The sequence below is a fragment of the Wyeomyia smithii genome, chromosome 2, assembly GCF_029784165.1.
Source record: "Wyeomyia smithii strain HCP4-BCI-WySm-NY-G18 chromosome 2, ASM2978416v1, whole genome shotgun sequence".
Classification (NCBI taxonomy): domain Eukaryota; kingdom Metazoa; phylum Arthropoda; class Insecta; order Diptera; family Culicidae; genus Wyeomyia; species Wyeomyia smithii.
In genome coordinates, this window is record NC_073695.1 from 13,834,892 (window position 1) to 13,850,060 (window position 15,169).

General features: G+C 38.0%; 1 protein-coding gene across 3 annotated transcripts in view; it reads left to right on the plus strand.

Moving 5' to 3' along the window:
* Positions 1-15,169, plus strand: part of LOC129725720 (uncharacterized) — a 500,714-nt gene that overhangs the window by 31,699 nt on the left and 453,846 nt on the right. Inside the window, exon 2 of one of the 3 annotated variants that reach the window (XM_055681833.1) lies at positions 6,715-6,927. The exons of the other annotated variants lie outside the window; for them this stretch is intronic. The gene's annotated coding sequence lies outside the window, so the exon portion shown is untranslated. The remainder of the gene's footprint in view (positions 1-6,714; positions 6,928-15,169) is intronic. 3 annotated transcript variants of the gene reach the window in all.

A 15,169-nucleotide genomic window follows, 5' to 3' on the forward strand; every position in this document is an offset into this window, starting at 1 on the left:
AAAATGCGTGACTTTGCAATAAAAAGGGACCCCCCCGAGCGGGTGGTATTCCAATCGACACCAAATTTGGGATTTTTCCAAAGAGCCAGTAGATGTATAGTTCTCCCAACTTTGAGCAAAATCTGTGATGGTCGTGTCCAGGTTTGTGCTTTTTTGTGGTCACTTCGTATGGAATGACCCATATATAAGAGTAAAATAATTAGGAAATGTTCGTCACAATTATAAATTTAAATTATCTATCTGTGGAAAAACGATTTGTAGTAAATCAAAAGCATACGCTACAATATGTGGCAACAAATAACTAAATACTAAAGAAAACCAAGGAAAAACGCTTATTTGTAAAAATATTCTGAAGAAAAATTTCACTTAAAAATGGATCGATTATCGGCAGCTTAAACAGAAGTTAAACTCCTAATAACGAGGCAAGCTGTTCCTGCGTTTGGCATCGATCCTTATCGAGCGACTCCTACAATTTCGTGTCGTCGAAGGTTTTTGGCCTTTTTTCACGAAGACAGTCGTCAACATTAAAATTACCGCCTTTGAAGCGACAGAACCAATAACTACAAGTTGTTTTCTTAGAGCAGAATTTCCGTACATTTTCACACAACTTAAAGTATAAGACGCTACAATAAAATCTCTGACGTGTCAAAGCGAAAGCTTAGTTGCGCACCTAACTTTATGACGTTTTATTGGTTGACACTTCATTTGTTGTCATCTATTTGAACTCGTCCCGGCAGTATTGTTGACAATCCACAATAAGGCCGATACAAATTCCTTTTTCATTTTATGTCACCCCACCTTCCATTGAAAAATGTTGAAAATTGGAAGGGGAAGAAATAAAGTTCAAGTCGTTTTGTTAATATTATTGACTTTTCGACAGCGTATATGCTTAATTTAGCAACAAACAAGTCCAGTGACAGTGAAAGTGTCATCAAAAGGCAAGCCAAATGATTAATAATGATAATACCTAATGTGATATTTTTCAACACACTTTGGTATGCAAGTTACAAACGTCGTAACTTGCACACAATTTTTTATGAAAGCAATTCCGTTTTTTTCTCAGTGTTATTTATGCCCTCCCCTTAGCTAACTTTGATAACCGTAGACATAAAAACTATTCAAAATTTGTATCAGCCTAATTATATGTAGGTTGGGATGTTTGTAGGGGAAGGGGTGATAAAATGGACACCCTAAGCCATTTCCCAATTTCCTCCACAGTTTAACACTACAACTATGAGTCGATAGCGCACATCAACTGAGTCACTAACGGTTGATACAAAAAATAAGAAGAAGTACTCAAATATAATATTTTTCGTAGTTTTCATGAGCATTTTCGAAAGCAGTTTTTTTGGGGTAAAATGGACACGTGTAGGTAAAATGGGAGGTGGTAATATGAACACCTTGGGCGTGAACATTAATTATCCCTTTACAGATAGTAAAATGTTGTTCCATAGCACGTAACACACTTATGCATTCACCAACAGTTCAATTTTCAACATTTGCTGTAGAAATTAATAACAATATATGACCTTATCCACAAGAAACTGAGAAATTGCGGAAGCTTTTTTTACGGACCTTCCGCATTCAACGGTACGTTTAGCCGCGGTCATCTGTTCATCGGTCCGAGTTCACCTTTGCGTTTTTCTGATATAAAAACGAAGCATCTAGATTTTTCAATGGAAATTAACATAATTTTTTCCCCATGACCATGGGCTGTCCATTTTACCCGCACATACTTATTATTGAAAGTTGATTATTGATTATCGAAAAAATCATTTAAACAATTACTAACCTTTGATGATTTCTTCTGGTTAGTGGTCTGAGTACAAATAATTGCAGAAAAATCGTTATAAAATACTGTTTTACACTTGAAAAAACCTTAATTTTTGTATGCCAAAAATAACATCACCACCACGAATGTACACGTGTTTCTTGTTTTTGTTTATTATTTCGTTCGTTTGACTGTTACATGTCGCCTACTTTGTCTCAAATAGCTTCTAGTGCCTCTAAGATAAGGTGCCAAAGAAGTTTGTACTATTTTTCAACGTAATAGTCGAAATTTAAACGGGTGTCCATTTTACCACCCCTGTTCATTTTACCCACAGTTCCCCTATAATAATCACGTAAACCAAACGTTTGCTTGTTCACAATGAGGTTAAATTATGACCTAATTCGGACTGCTTCGATCATAACATGGGAACCGTAAATCATTCATTCACAGACGCCATATATTAGCCTCATTATTCAGAAAAAGGTATTTCTTAGTATCATAAAAATACGCATCACAAAATAATTGATGCCTTCTTTTGTTGGTGAACCGCAGGCTCCAGATTCATGCATTGAATCCTCACTCGTTTCGCTATATGATCATTTTGCCTTAAATTACCCCCGTGTTTTTAGGCAAACAATTATCGTATCGGAGGAGCAGAAATCATACAGGGAACAGAACAGAAGAGTGTGCGTTATGTTCTTATCACACTAGAAGCTTTGAACTGCAATTTTTCGAAGCATGCTTCGAAATGACAAATCAGTTTGGAAAAATGGCCAATAAATATATTTTTTCCCTGTTATTCTAGTATAGCTGCCTGCGAATAATTTTTGAGTTGGAGTTTGACGACTTTGATTTTATTTTAAATTTTGTTGTATCTTATAAAACACTACCATTGTTTATAAGAGAGAGGGAAATAACAAATTTCATGATGAATCAAAACATCAAAACATTCAATATTTGGATCCTATACTCTTGTATGCTGTACAGGCCTGTGACTTTTCGAACTTGCTCAAAGTTGAATCACTTTCACCGTCTACATCGTCATCCAGTTTCCCGTTCCGTGATTGACTGTTGGACATGTTTGCGTTATCAAGACGTGTACCCATTCCACTCGACCTGCTACAGTGTCCCATCGAACATTCAAAGTGATAATAAAACGTCGAACCACAAACTTAGCAAACGCGAAGTATCAATTTTCTCACCGAAAAAGCTACCCGACGCTTGTTCACATTCAAGAGCAAAGGCAAAGATTGATTCCTCCTCCTACCGGTGATCGTTTTACGGGTTGCGTACAAAGTTTCCCGGAGGAACTCTTCTACTTAATGCTCATTTAATAATGTATACATACTGTGCTTCAAAGTTTGCCATCCGGTGTTACTGTCGGTGTAACAAATTTCAGCTTGAAAGCATCTGCTGGAAATACTTTCGCGTAATCTTAAATAACTTTCCGCTGGCACCGGCAGGCGGAGTTTTTCAAACTGATGAAGAGTAAAAGCGAGACCCAAAAAAAAAAACAGTCGTTTTTTGATCCACCCAACAGTGATTTTTTCTGCTTTATCCGAGATGTTTATTCCAATTCAACTGATTACCTTATCACGAAGTTAATCTAACCACCAAATATTTACATTTAAATTTCGCACGTCGAAGTCACTCGAGCAGAGTTACCACCATCAAAGTATGACTAGTGCAAAAATAAAATTGATTACATTCATCACGCTTCACTGCGTTACTTTGACAGTTGAATGGAACATGTTTTTCCAATCAACGAGGACAACACGATTTGGTAGGAGGACTGTCAGAGCGTCACCCGCCCCACGACTGGAAGTGGAAATGTGATAAATCCTTTCCACTTCCGCTCTACACTTCTGAGGGGGCTGAACATGAGAATGGAACCGAGAAGGCCCATCATTGCTGGAAATGACAGCAGCCAGGCCAGGTAACGACGAATGCGTCGTCGTTGGGTGTCGTAACAATTGGCGAGTAGTCTGCGTGCGTGCGGTGACAGATTAAAATTGAGGTGAAAGCACAAAGGATCTGTGCGCACCAGGCCAGTCAAGTTGATTTTGGGCTGTATCTGGGCAATTGTGGCGTTTATAGGCCAGGTGTTTTTCGAACGAATTGGAGCGCGAGATGATCTTGTGCCCCACGAGCAGGACCAGTTTGAATGTGACTTTTTCTCGTCGTTTTTGAGCACTGAAAGACACGGATGGCGTGACTTCTTTTATCTGTCAGCAAACAGACTCCTTGTGGAAACTAATTTACACTGCGCTACAACTACGTAACTGGTGTTGATAGTAGGTAAATGTTGCTTATGGAGTCAGAATCAATATTTATCGGTGGTAATTTACTATCGCAAATATTACCGCGAAAATTTATATCACCTTTCGATGGTTGGCAAATGAAATAGCAGGAGGCTTTTGATGCGGCAATTTCTCCCGTAAATAAATATTATACTTTATATGAGCAATCAACTGGCATTCAGGTGAAGGACTCCAGGAAAGCTATGCTCATGTAAAAAAGTAAACACAGATCATCAGCAGCCATTTTGTTCTCAGAACATAAGCTTTTCGTGCCTGTTATACCGAACTGAACAATGGATGCATACCGTAATTATGAGTTGTTTGAAATGCGTCTATCATTACGAAGCTCGTCACGTATGGAAAAACATAATTATCTGCATCATTAGAGCGAAGCTGTGGCACTCTTCAGATGCTTTGCTCCGCAGAGCAGCCGATTTTTTACGTACGACGCGTTTCACGACCTGTCAGACCACCTTTATAGAATAACAATTTCGGAACCATTTTGTTCTTAAATTTAAACAGGATATTAGCAGAGTGTAAATATTAATGAAAAAAAAAAAAGGATCCATTCTAAGAGCAACGTTTCTTATGTTTGTAAAGATTGTATTTGTATTATCTTCCCACATTGTTTCTGTTGATAATGAAATCGAGGCTTGAGAAACTCTTAGCAAACCTAAAACCACAGTTCATGGAATTTTATCATCCATTGCGATTCATGACAATACTGCCGTGATATGACATTGTGACGTAGATCTAAGTTTTTCAATACGGCCCAAAAACGAATGAATTTCTCGCCACTTTTGTATTGAAATGGGTGCCTACGTCACTTTATTTTTTTTTTTTTTTGATTTTATACAACGTACGAATAAGTAACAACGAAAAGGAAGATACCAAAAGATAGGTCTTCGAATAACACAGTGCAACATTTATTTTGCCTTGGCTTCTATGTATGATTTTTGATGAAGTTTGATGCGAAAATAAATTTCCCGGAGTTTAAACATTTTTCAACTTAAGGGGCAACAATGGCACCATTTTGAATTTTTGAGAAACCGGTAATTTTTGATGTTTTTTCGACGCCATTTTGTTTTAAGACCAAATATCAAAATTCCAAGAGTTTGTCCACATATAAGCATCTTTTTACCCATCTTTAAAAAAAAACAGATCTTAAATCGGACAAAAACTGAGCTCAAAACGGTGATTCTATGAAAATTACCGGTTTCTCAAAAATTTAAAAGGGCGCCATTGTTGCATAATATATGTTCAAACTCGGGGAAATTCAGTTTTGCATAAAAACACACAAAAAAATTATATATAAAAGCCAAGGCAGAAAAAAGTCATTTTTTGTTGCACTGTGTAATGAACAACTTGGCATGAAAAACTCATATTCGAAAAAATGGCTTTTACGTCACTTTGACATCTCATAGCAGAATACTAGAAACACGCTGGTTCTGGGGAGATTGCCGGAACAAGTTCCGGTGAACATTATGTATAAACAATGAAAGAATTTGATACTCGGCAAGCCTATCATGTGGCACTTTAAATCATATGATTAACTAGTTTCATCAAAGCCAGGATCACATTGACCACACCGGAGCATATTTCAAATCCCACCGGGAAATTCGTCGGTTTTGTGACTTGATTCAGTACATTTGACACCTCTAATAATCCTTGGAATCATCCAAAAATCACAGAAGAGCTTGAGTGCATGGTTCTAAGTCGACTTATTAATTTTATTATCAGTGAGACATCGGTAATAGATGAAAAATATGTGTCAGTAACATCCAACTAGCCTCAGACCATGTCGGGCTTACCCCACTCACAGGGTGACGGTGTTATCCCGACAGCACACATTTAAAAAAAAATATATTTCTACAAATTTAGTGCTTAATTTACCTCAGATCGAATTCCTGTGATTGCTTACAATACAAGCAATAAATTGTAGAGCAACGAAAAATAATGTAGTATAGGTGGGTATTCTGCTTGAATCGTTTTAGGAAAAAAATATCAAAAAAATACATCTGTGTACTTTGATATTCATAATGTGTAAAATTATTGAAATTTTTGTCATGTTTTTAAATTTCATTTACCCAAAAAATATATTTCTAAAAACTTCTTCATTTATACAGTACAATATTGTTATGTACTCTGATATTCGGCATAAAGGGTTGAACCCTTCTCTTAATTTATAGCGATTTGATCTTAATCTCTCGAGGCACGTAAAGAGAAAGGAATAAACGAAAAGTCAGTCTTGTTCGATACCGCGATCTGTTAACAAGTGTCATTTTGTTGTATCACAGCCCGCATGCTATTATAAAATAGTACTTTACTTAAAACGTTTAAGTAGACCGGAGGATAGATATTTCAACTGGCGACGAGAAAAAGTGAATCGTGTAAATCTCAAACAGATAGCAATATCTAGAGTGAGTGGTGCGTGTAAGTATAACAAGCGAGGTGGTAAGATCGCTCATTTGACTGCAAGCAGTGTACTTGTGCTTAATGTAACTAACACCGTAATTAATGTGGGTAAAGTCACTGTTGAGCTACGGATATATATAAGTTTTCATAAAAATAATTAGACAAGTTGTAAATTAATTATACCACGAGGTTTAATTCTTTTATCGCCATTTTGGTTTTCCTTTGTAGTATTCATCGAGCGTTATAAAACAAGGTGCTCAGTTTCTCTGAGTGATCGATAGAAGGAAAGTAGAACTAAATTGGAAGGCGACCAAACAGAACAGAAAAACTTAGAGTATCTAGTGAGAGGCTTGCATGCTGTAACTCATCCAGGTTGCTCAAAGGTCTGCTAAGACTGTGTGATCGCAAATGTATCCTCAGAAGAATTCATCGCATCAAACCGTAAGTCATTCATTTTGAATTTATTAGACAGTGTTGATTACCGCTTAAAAATGACTATGATCGGTTCGTTGGATCATTATATCGAAGGAACTTCTTTTACGAATTACGTAGAACGTTTGGACTTTCTGAGTACCCTAAATGGATGGGCGGAAGAAAAAAAGAAGTCGGTCTTGATTGCACTTTCGGGCCCGATTGTTTACGATAAACTGAAATTGATCTTCCCTACGACTGAATTAAAAACTTTGTCTTATGAAGACATGGTAAAAAAGCTTAAGGAAAGATTCGACAAGATTGAGCCGGGTATGATGCAAAGATACCGGTTTTATAACAAATTCCAAAGTGCGGGGGAATCTGCAGAAAATTTTATTCTGGGAGTTAAATTGCAGGCAGAACATTGTAATTTTAAAGAATTTAGACGGCTGTTCGCGATCGTTTAATAATGGGGTTGTTCGATAAAGAGTTACAAAAAGAGTTACTCAAAGATGATGACTTGGAGTTGGCAGTTGTGAAAAAAAAATTGTCAACCATGAACTAGCTGGAAACAGAGTTGAATTGATTAACGGACGAGCAAACAATTTTGCTGAAATTCTTTCGATTAAAGACAGGTTAGGTAGACGAGGTAATGATAATTATTCACACAGATATGACGGGCCTCTGCGAGGCAGAACTGCTAGGTCGGATCACAGGCGTGTAGGATTTCGAGACAGATCATCTTCTGATAATCGTACCAGAAACTCTTATGCTAATGCTGTTTGTAACTATTGTAAGAAAAAAGGACATTTAAGAGAGACTGCTATAGTTACAAAAATAGAAATTTTATTAAATTTGTAGACGAAAGCTCCAGAACTGACCGAACGTATAATTTCAAACGATCTGTTGACCACGACTCTTCCGAAGAAACTGATGGATTGGAATGCATGATGATTTCGTCGGTTAATAAAGTGAATGAACCTTGCATGGTGAATGTTTTAGTTGAGAACAATCAGCTACAAATGGAGATTGATTCTGGGTCGGCTGTCTCGGTTATTAGTGAGGCAGACTATCATGCGTATTTTAACACTTTATCGCTTTCTGCCTCTAATAGGCAACTTATTGTGGTGAATGGTTCTCGTTTAAAAATTCTAGGGGAATTACTGGTGAATGTAAGACTTAACGGTTTAAGTCATCAGCAGAAATCGGTAGTATTGAAATGCAATTTATTCCTTTGTTTGGACGTTCTTGGCTGGACATTTTCTTCCCTAGATGGAGATCAGGTTTCATCAATTGTTCAGCTGTAATTAATTTAACCGTGGAAGAAGGTATAAATAGCATCATTACTGATTTGAAGTTACTATGCAAACCAGTTTTTGATAAAGATTTTTCCGAACCGATTGTAGGTTATGAAGGGGACTTAGTGTTAAAGTACGATCAACCTATTTTCAAGAGAGCATACACTGTTCCGTATAAACTGAGAGACAAGATGATACAGCATTTAGAAATGCTGGAAAAACAGAAGGTGATAACGCCTATAAAAGTGAGCGAGTGGGCATCACCCGTGATAATTGTCGTAAAAAAGGATCAAGATATACGGATGGTTATTGACTGCAAGGTATCGTTGAATAAAACCATTGTACCTAATACTTATCCTCTACCACTAGCGCAGGATATTTTTGCTACATTGTCGGGTTGTAAAATATTCTGTTGTCTCGATTTGGCTGGAGCTAACACACAGGTTTCTTTATCCGCGCGGTCTAAGCAATTTACTGTTATAAACACTATAAAAGGGTTATTCACCTACAATCGCCTTCCGCAAGGCGCGCCGATTTTCCAACAAATTATGGACCAGGTTCTTCAAGGGCTGGATAGAGTTAGTTGCTATCTAGACGATGTGCTGGTTGCAGGGAAAAATCTTGACGAGTGTGTTAACATTTTAAAATTAGTTCTTGACAGGTTAATGAAGGCCAACATTAAAGTAAACTTTAAAAAATGTAAGTTTTTTGTAAGTCAGCTTCCCTATCTAGGGCATCTTATAACAGATAAGGGGCTTTTACCATCTCCAGAAAAATTGTCCACAATCAGTAAAGCGAAAAGACCTGAAAATGTGGCAGAGTTAAGAGCCTATTTAGGCTTGATAAACTACTACAACAAATTCGTGCCACATCTTTCCTTTAAATTAAAAAGCCTGTATGCACTGCTGACTAAAGATGTTGACTATGTATGGACCAGCGAATGTGAGCAAGCATTTCAGGAGGGGAAAATGGCTCTTTTAAAGGCTGAATTCTTAGAATTTTACGACCCACAAAAACCATTGGTCGTTGTTTCGGATGCTAGTTCATATGGATTAGGCGGCGTGTTAGCGCATGAAATTGATGGAGTTGAAAGACCCATTTGTTTCACCTCCTTTTCGCTGAATTCGGCGCAAAAACGATATCCAATTTTACACTTAGAGGCATTGGCGTTAGTTTGCAGGATAAAAAAGTTTCACAAATTCCTTTTTGGTCAAAAGTTTAGGGTGTATACTGACCATAAGCCTCTTGTGGGTATTTTCGGGAAAAGTGGAAATAACTCGTTATTTGTGACACGAATACAACGGTATACAATGGAGTGATCTATTTACGAATTCGAAATAGCATACCGAGCTTCCGCGCACATGGGAAATGCGGACTTTTGCTCGCGGTTCCCGGTTGAGCAAGCGGTTCCAAAAAGTTTAGATATTGGTAATATTAACAGCTTAAACTTAACTGACAGTTTACCGTTAGATGCATTGTTGATTTCCAGACAGACTCAAAATGATTCGTGTTTGGCTACAGTCATGAGCTTTATAAAAAGTGAATGGCCAAAAAAAGTAGATACCCAGCATAAAGATTTTCATGCGTTAAAAAAGTGAACTGGAGGTTATTGATAATTGCCTCATGTATCAAAATAGAGTGGTTATACCAAAGAGTTTAAGAAACCAAGTACTAAGTCTCCTGCATGCTAATCACATCGGGATAGTTAAAATGAAGCAATTATCAAGACAAACTGTTTTTTGGCCCGGTATCAACAATGACATCGAACAATTCATAAAAAGTTGCGAAGCCTGCATCAAAACGTCTACAGTTCCTACAAAACCAATTTGTAGCAAATGGATTCCAACCACTAGGCCTTTCAGTCGGGTGCACGCCGATTTTTTTCATTTTCAGCAGAAGACATTTCTGTTACTTGTAGACAGCTTTTCGAAGTGGGTGGAGGTAGAGTATATGCCATATGGTACAGACGTAAAAAAGTAGTTAACGTGTTAATGTCATTTTTCGCAAGGTTGGTCTTCCAGAAGTTGTGGTAACGGATGGTGGGCCACCATTCAATTCTAAGGAGTTTGCTTATTTTTTTAATTAACATGGCATAAATTTCATGAAAAGTCCACCGTACAATCCGAGCAGCAACGGGCAGGCGGAAAGACTAGTGAGGGTGACGAAAGACGTTTTCAAAAAGTTTCTGTTAGATCCTCAGATAAGGCCTCTAGAGTTATCCACAAAGCTTAGCTACTTTTTGATGAATTATAGGAATCAAATATCAACTTCAGAAGGTTTCCTTCCCTGTCAAAAAGTGTTTTCATATGAACCAAAAATTATGTTAGATTTGCTCCATCCAAATAAACAACGTAATAAGTTTTTTAAAGAACCTAATAGTAAAGTTGAACCCATGCAAACAACATATAATTTGGAAGATCCTTTTAATAAGCTAGTGGTGGGAGATAAGCTTTACTATAAAAATTTCAGGAAAACTGACATAGAGAGATGGATTGAAGTAACATTTTTGGAGCGAATTTCTAAAAATGTTTTTGAAATCTTACTCCACAGCAATACAACCATCATGGCTCACAGGAATCAGCTAAAACTAGTAGGAGCTTCAGTCATTGGAACCAGCAGCCTGTTGATATCAGGAGACCCACCGATTACAAGGAAGCGTAACTGGACTCAGCGGGATGATGCATCAGCTGGAATTTCGGGAACAAAGACGGCGTCATTAAGCGAGTTATCAGAGCATGAACGAAAATGCCCTAGTGCACCTAAGCGAACGAAAACGAGTCGTAGTCCGGTGATAACCCGAAGTCGTACTCGAACGTGCATGGATATGCCATCGAACAAATAAGTATTTATGTAGAAAAATCATTAATAAGTGAATTCTGAACTAGGTTAAGCAAAAACAAAGTTACAAAATAACTATCGAATATTTTTAGCTTATAAGTGTGTTTCCTCTTCAGAAGGAAGAACTGTTCTGTATTCTGATATTCGGCATAAAGGGTTGAACCCTTCTCTTAATTTATAGCGATTTGATCTTAATCTCTCGAGGCACGTAAAGAGAAAGGAATAAACGAAAAGTCAGTCTTGTTCGATACCGCGATCTGTTAACAAGTGTCATTTTGTTGTATCACAGCCCGCATGCTATTATAAAATAGTACTTTACTAAAAACGTTTAAGTAGACCGGAGGATGGATATTTCAAATATATCGCTAAAATTAAGACCAAGAGATATTTTTTATGTTTGCTCCAGAAAGAATGGCAATCAATGAAAAACATTAATAATTTTGAGTAGAATTGAGATATTCACGATGTTAGCATTGCAATTTGTTTCTCTTAAAAAGCCCTAAAAGTCATTCAAAGACAGTTTTAAGGTGAAAATTGAAAAAAAGGAAGAACGCAAAATGTGTTTTTTCAATATAAATCGGTTGTTTTTAGAGATAGAGAAAAACTTTTTTTGTACAAAGGTACTAAAAATTAACGGAGCTATAAAATTGTAGAACAACTTTTTCTTCTATCTACCAAGATAAAAAAATTTGGATACTTGATCTCATCGAAAATTTGGGTCACCCTAATTTTTGATAACTTTTCAATAAGCACTATATCATATGTAACAACTTTGTAGAAGATAGTTTTCCTTTAAAATATTGCTGTAGAGCTTTAGACCCAAATTTCCCCTTAAATTTGGTTTCTGGACCATTGTGCAATGCAGTAGAGATGGTCGGGTACTGGTAATTCGATTTTCGTGCATTATGAGAATTTTATTATTAACTTTTCAAGCCTAGGTGTCTTGGACTGGGAGGGAGAAACGGATACGAAGCTGTGGGAAAGTCAAATGACTCAGAATGAGTTGTAAATTTGAACCAGAAGAAAAAAGCATCTTTCAATAGCAGGTATTGTAATAACTTGAAGGTATCGCCTCACTTGATAAAATATTCAACGCAAGCATTTTTTTGTATTCAGTGTGGTTACCCAAAATATTTTGGTTTATTTTTGCTTAAAATAAAAAATTTCATAAACTTTCAGTAATAGAGCGGGGGCCTAGTGTGGTTGGTAACGTCTCCGCCAACCACGCTCGACACCTGGGTTCGAATCCCACCGCCGACATAGGTGTCGATGGTTGTGAGGTGGCGTGATCCACTCACAACCAACCCAACTGGTCTAGATTCAATCCTAGCCGACACCGGGAGATTTTCTGAGGCGAAAAATCTCTGGGATCACGCCTTTCATCGCATGAGGAAGTAAAGCCGTTGGCGCCGGTCCGTTAATAAAAACGGGTCGTGAGTTAAGGTCCTGGATGAGAAGTCGCCTCCCTGGGCTTCGGTGATTTGCCACAACAGTGGCGGAACTAGACCGACGGAAAATAAGCGAGAATAAAAAAAAAAAACTTTCAGTAATAATCCTGCCAGCGTATTTCGATTATTAAACTTGCGCTTTCTGGATTTACGGTGCAAGCCAGCTTTCTTTTGAAATTTGAGAAATTGCTTAACCAACTTCTGTTTTATGTAGCGACAATTTTGTAGTTGCACCGGCAACGTAATCACTGTGAAAGGATGATTGCATTTTACTTGACCGTGGACTTATTCGAAAAATACTTAACATCCATACACGCAATGAAATTATTAATATTTTCTGAAACATAATATTTCTGTCCTTTGGTAAGCTACGAGTTTTGAAAGTTTGCCGATTTTTCAAAGGCATGTTTGTCGTTAAAATGTGAAATATGTGGAATACCTCCTCCGTAATTATTACTCGGGTATCAAAAAAAACTGTCGTTTGGTAACAATTTCGAACTATACATTTCATCACGGTTGATTGTTGATTTTCGTTTCACAAAATAGTGAGGTATAAAATTGTGAAATTATTGCAACTCTGCGCAAGTCTGCGAAAACGTGTCAAATAAATGTTGTGTAAACAACAAAAAAAGTCTGCGTAAATATACACTGTTTACTGCGCCCTGTCGAGATGTTCGGCCACAGCAGCTACTATCGCATCACACAACTGATAAACCGCACCCGTTACCATCCGAGGGATCGTCACGATCGAACCGCGATCAAAGCGGACGAAGCGAATGTCATGTGTCATCATCAGATAGGAGCGAGGCATTTGATCATTATTGGTGGTGCTGATAGTGCGAAGAATCTTAAAATTAGTTCTAATTATTCTTAAATCTGATTAATTCTACATTAAATCTATCGGCTTAAACCTAGTGAACTTACACACTATCTAGTTTCTAAAATTACTTGCTAAACTTAGTGCTAAAAGTACAGAAAGATTACACGGCTGGACAGCGAAACCCGCGAATAGGAATTTCGGTTATATCTGTCGAATAAAATTTCTAAGCCTCAACCTAGAAGTGGAGCAGATCTCCCTCGAAATTTGTTAACGCTAGCGAGAATCACTAAAGTTGGTATCGAAAATATATATATATATATATATATATATATATATATATATATATATATATATATATATATATATATATATATATATATATATATATATATATATATATATATATATATATATATATATATATATATATATATATATATATATATATATATATATATATATATATATATATGACTTAGTCTAACTTAGCTTAATATTCCTCAGGAACTTACATTTGTTTGAATAAAGTTTATGGGATTGATTCGTTTCTCGCTATACCCAACATATTATAAAATTCTTTAACGAATCCATCACGAGATGTCGGAGAAATCTAGCCAATTTGGGAATAGGGCAGCGCAGGAGCACACCGACGACAACCCGACGGTGACCGGTACAGAGGCAGCTAACAACAACGTCGTAGCGGTAACGACAGCCGCTTCTGCCCCCCAAGTTCCCCTTCCGAGCTATAGCTCAGGTAAAATTTAATTTGATTGCCCCCTGGGCAACGCCTCCAGGAGGAAGCGCCGGAACAATTCCGAAAGTTTCAACCTTTAATCCAGCCGGTAATCAAACAACTCTTATTCCGCGGCTGCTAGATCCGATTTTTCTAAAACACCGCGAACGGAATCCGGTTCGCAAATGTCGTAAAAAACTCGAATTTCACTGTCAGTTGTGTAGTGAGCGCGATAATAACCAAATGGTGCATTGTGATGGCTGTAAGCAGTGGTTTCATTACGTATGTGTGGAAGTTACAGAGGACGTCGCAAACGTGACTTGGATCTGTCCTATTTGCAATATTGTAAAGGATTCAACTCCGATGGCGATTGATCCCCCCACTAATACCAACACCGACCAGAATGTAGTTAGCGATCTCCCGAATAGTAAGACTGGTTCGGTCAGAAGTAAAGCGAGTTCTTATACAAAGATGGTTGAGTTTGGAAGCAAAAAACTTGAGGAGGAGTTCAATTTGGAGATGAAATATTTGCAGCAAAAGTACAAGCTCATGATGGAGTGTGTCAGCCGGGACGTCAGTGAAAGAGGATCTGTCTCAAGTGAGTCGGTTAATTTATCGAAGATACAGGAGTGGGTAGATCGAACGGAACACCTTAGTGAGCAGAATGATTCCGGTTTAGCAGATGAGATGAACGCACACGCGTCGGACAACCCGAAGCTGCCAAAGGAGAGACAAACTCCTAAGCATACTCAACACACTAAACCAGCGATTCAGTCGGACCAACCCGGTCAGCCAGGGCAGCATAGGCTATGTGCGAGTGCCAATACAAATCCGTGGGGTGACGCCTACAGGATCGTAATGGCCAAGACTAAAGGCGCGCTGGCGCCTGCAGAGCGATCACCAGCGATGCTGGAGCGTATCATCGAGGGACTCTTTCCACGCCACGAGCCAAGTCCTTGGCCTCCGGCGGTCGAGTCTCACGTCCGACGTTCCAGTATCTCAGACATAGACCAGAGATGGTCGGCCAACCTGCCGAGCATCCAATCCGTGAGCGACGACAGCCGTGTCGAGGCAGGGGAGGAGGCAAGGGTTACGAATGAGGAACTCATCGTGATCGCCAAATCCCTAAAGGTGA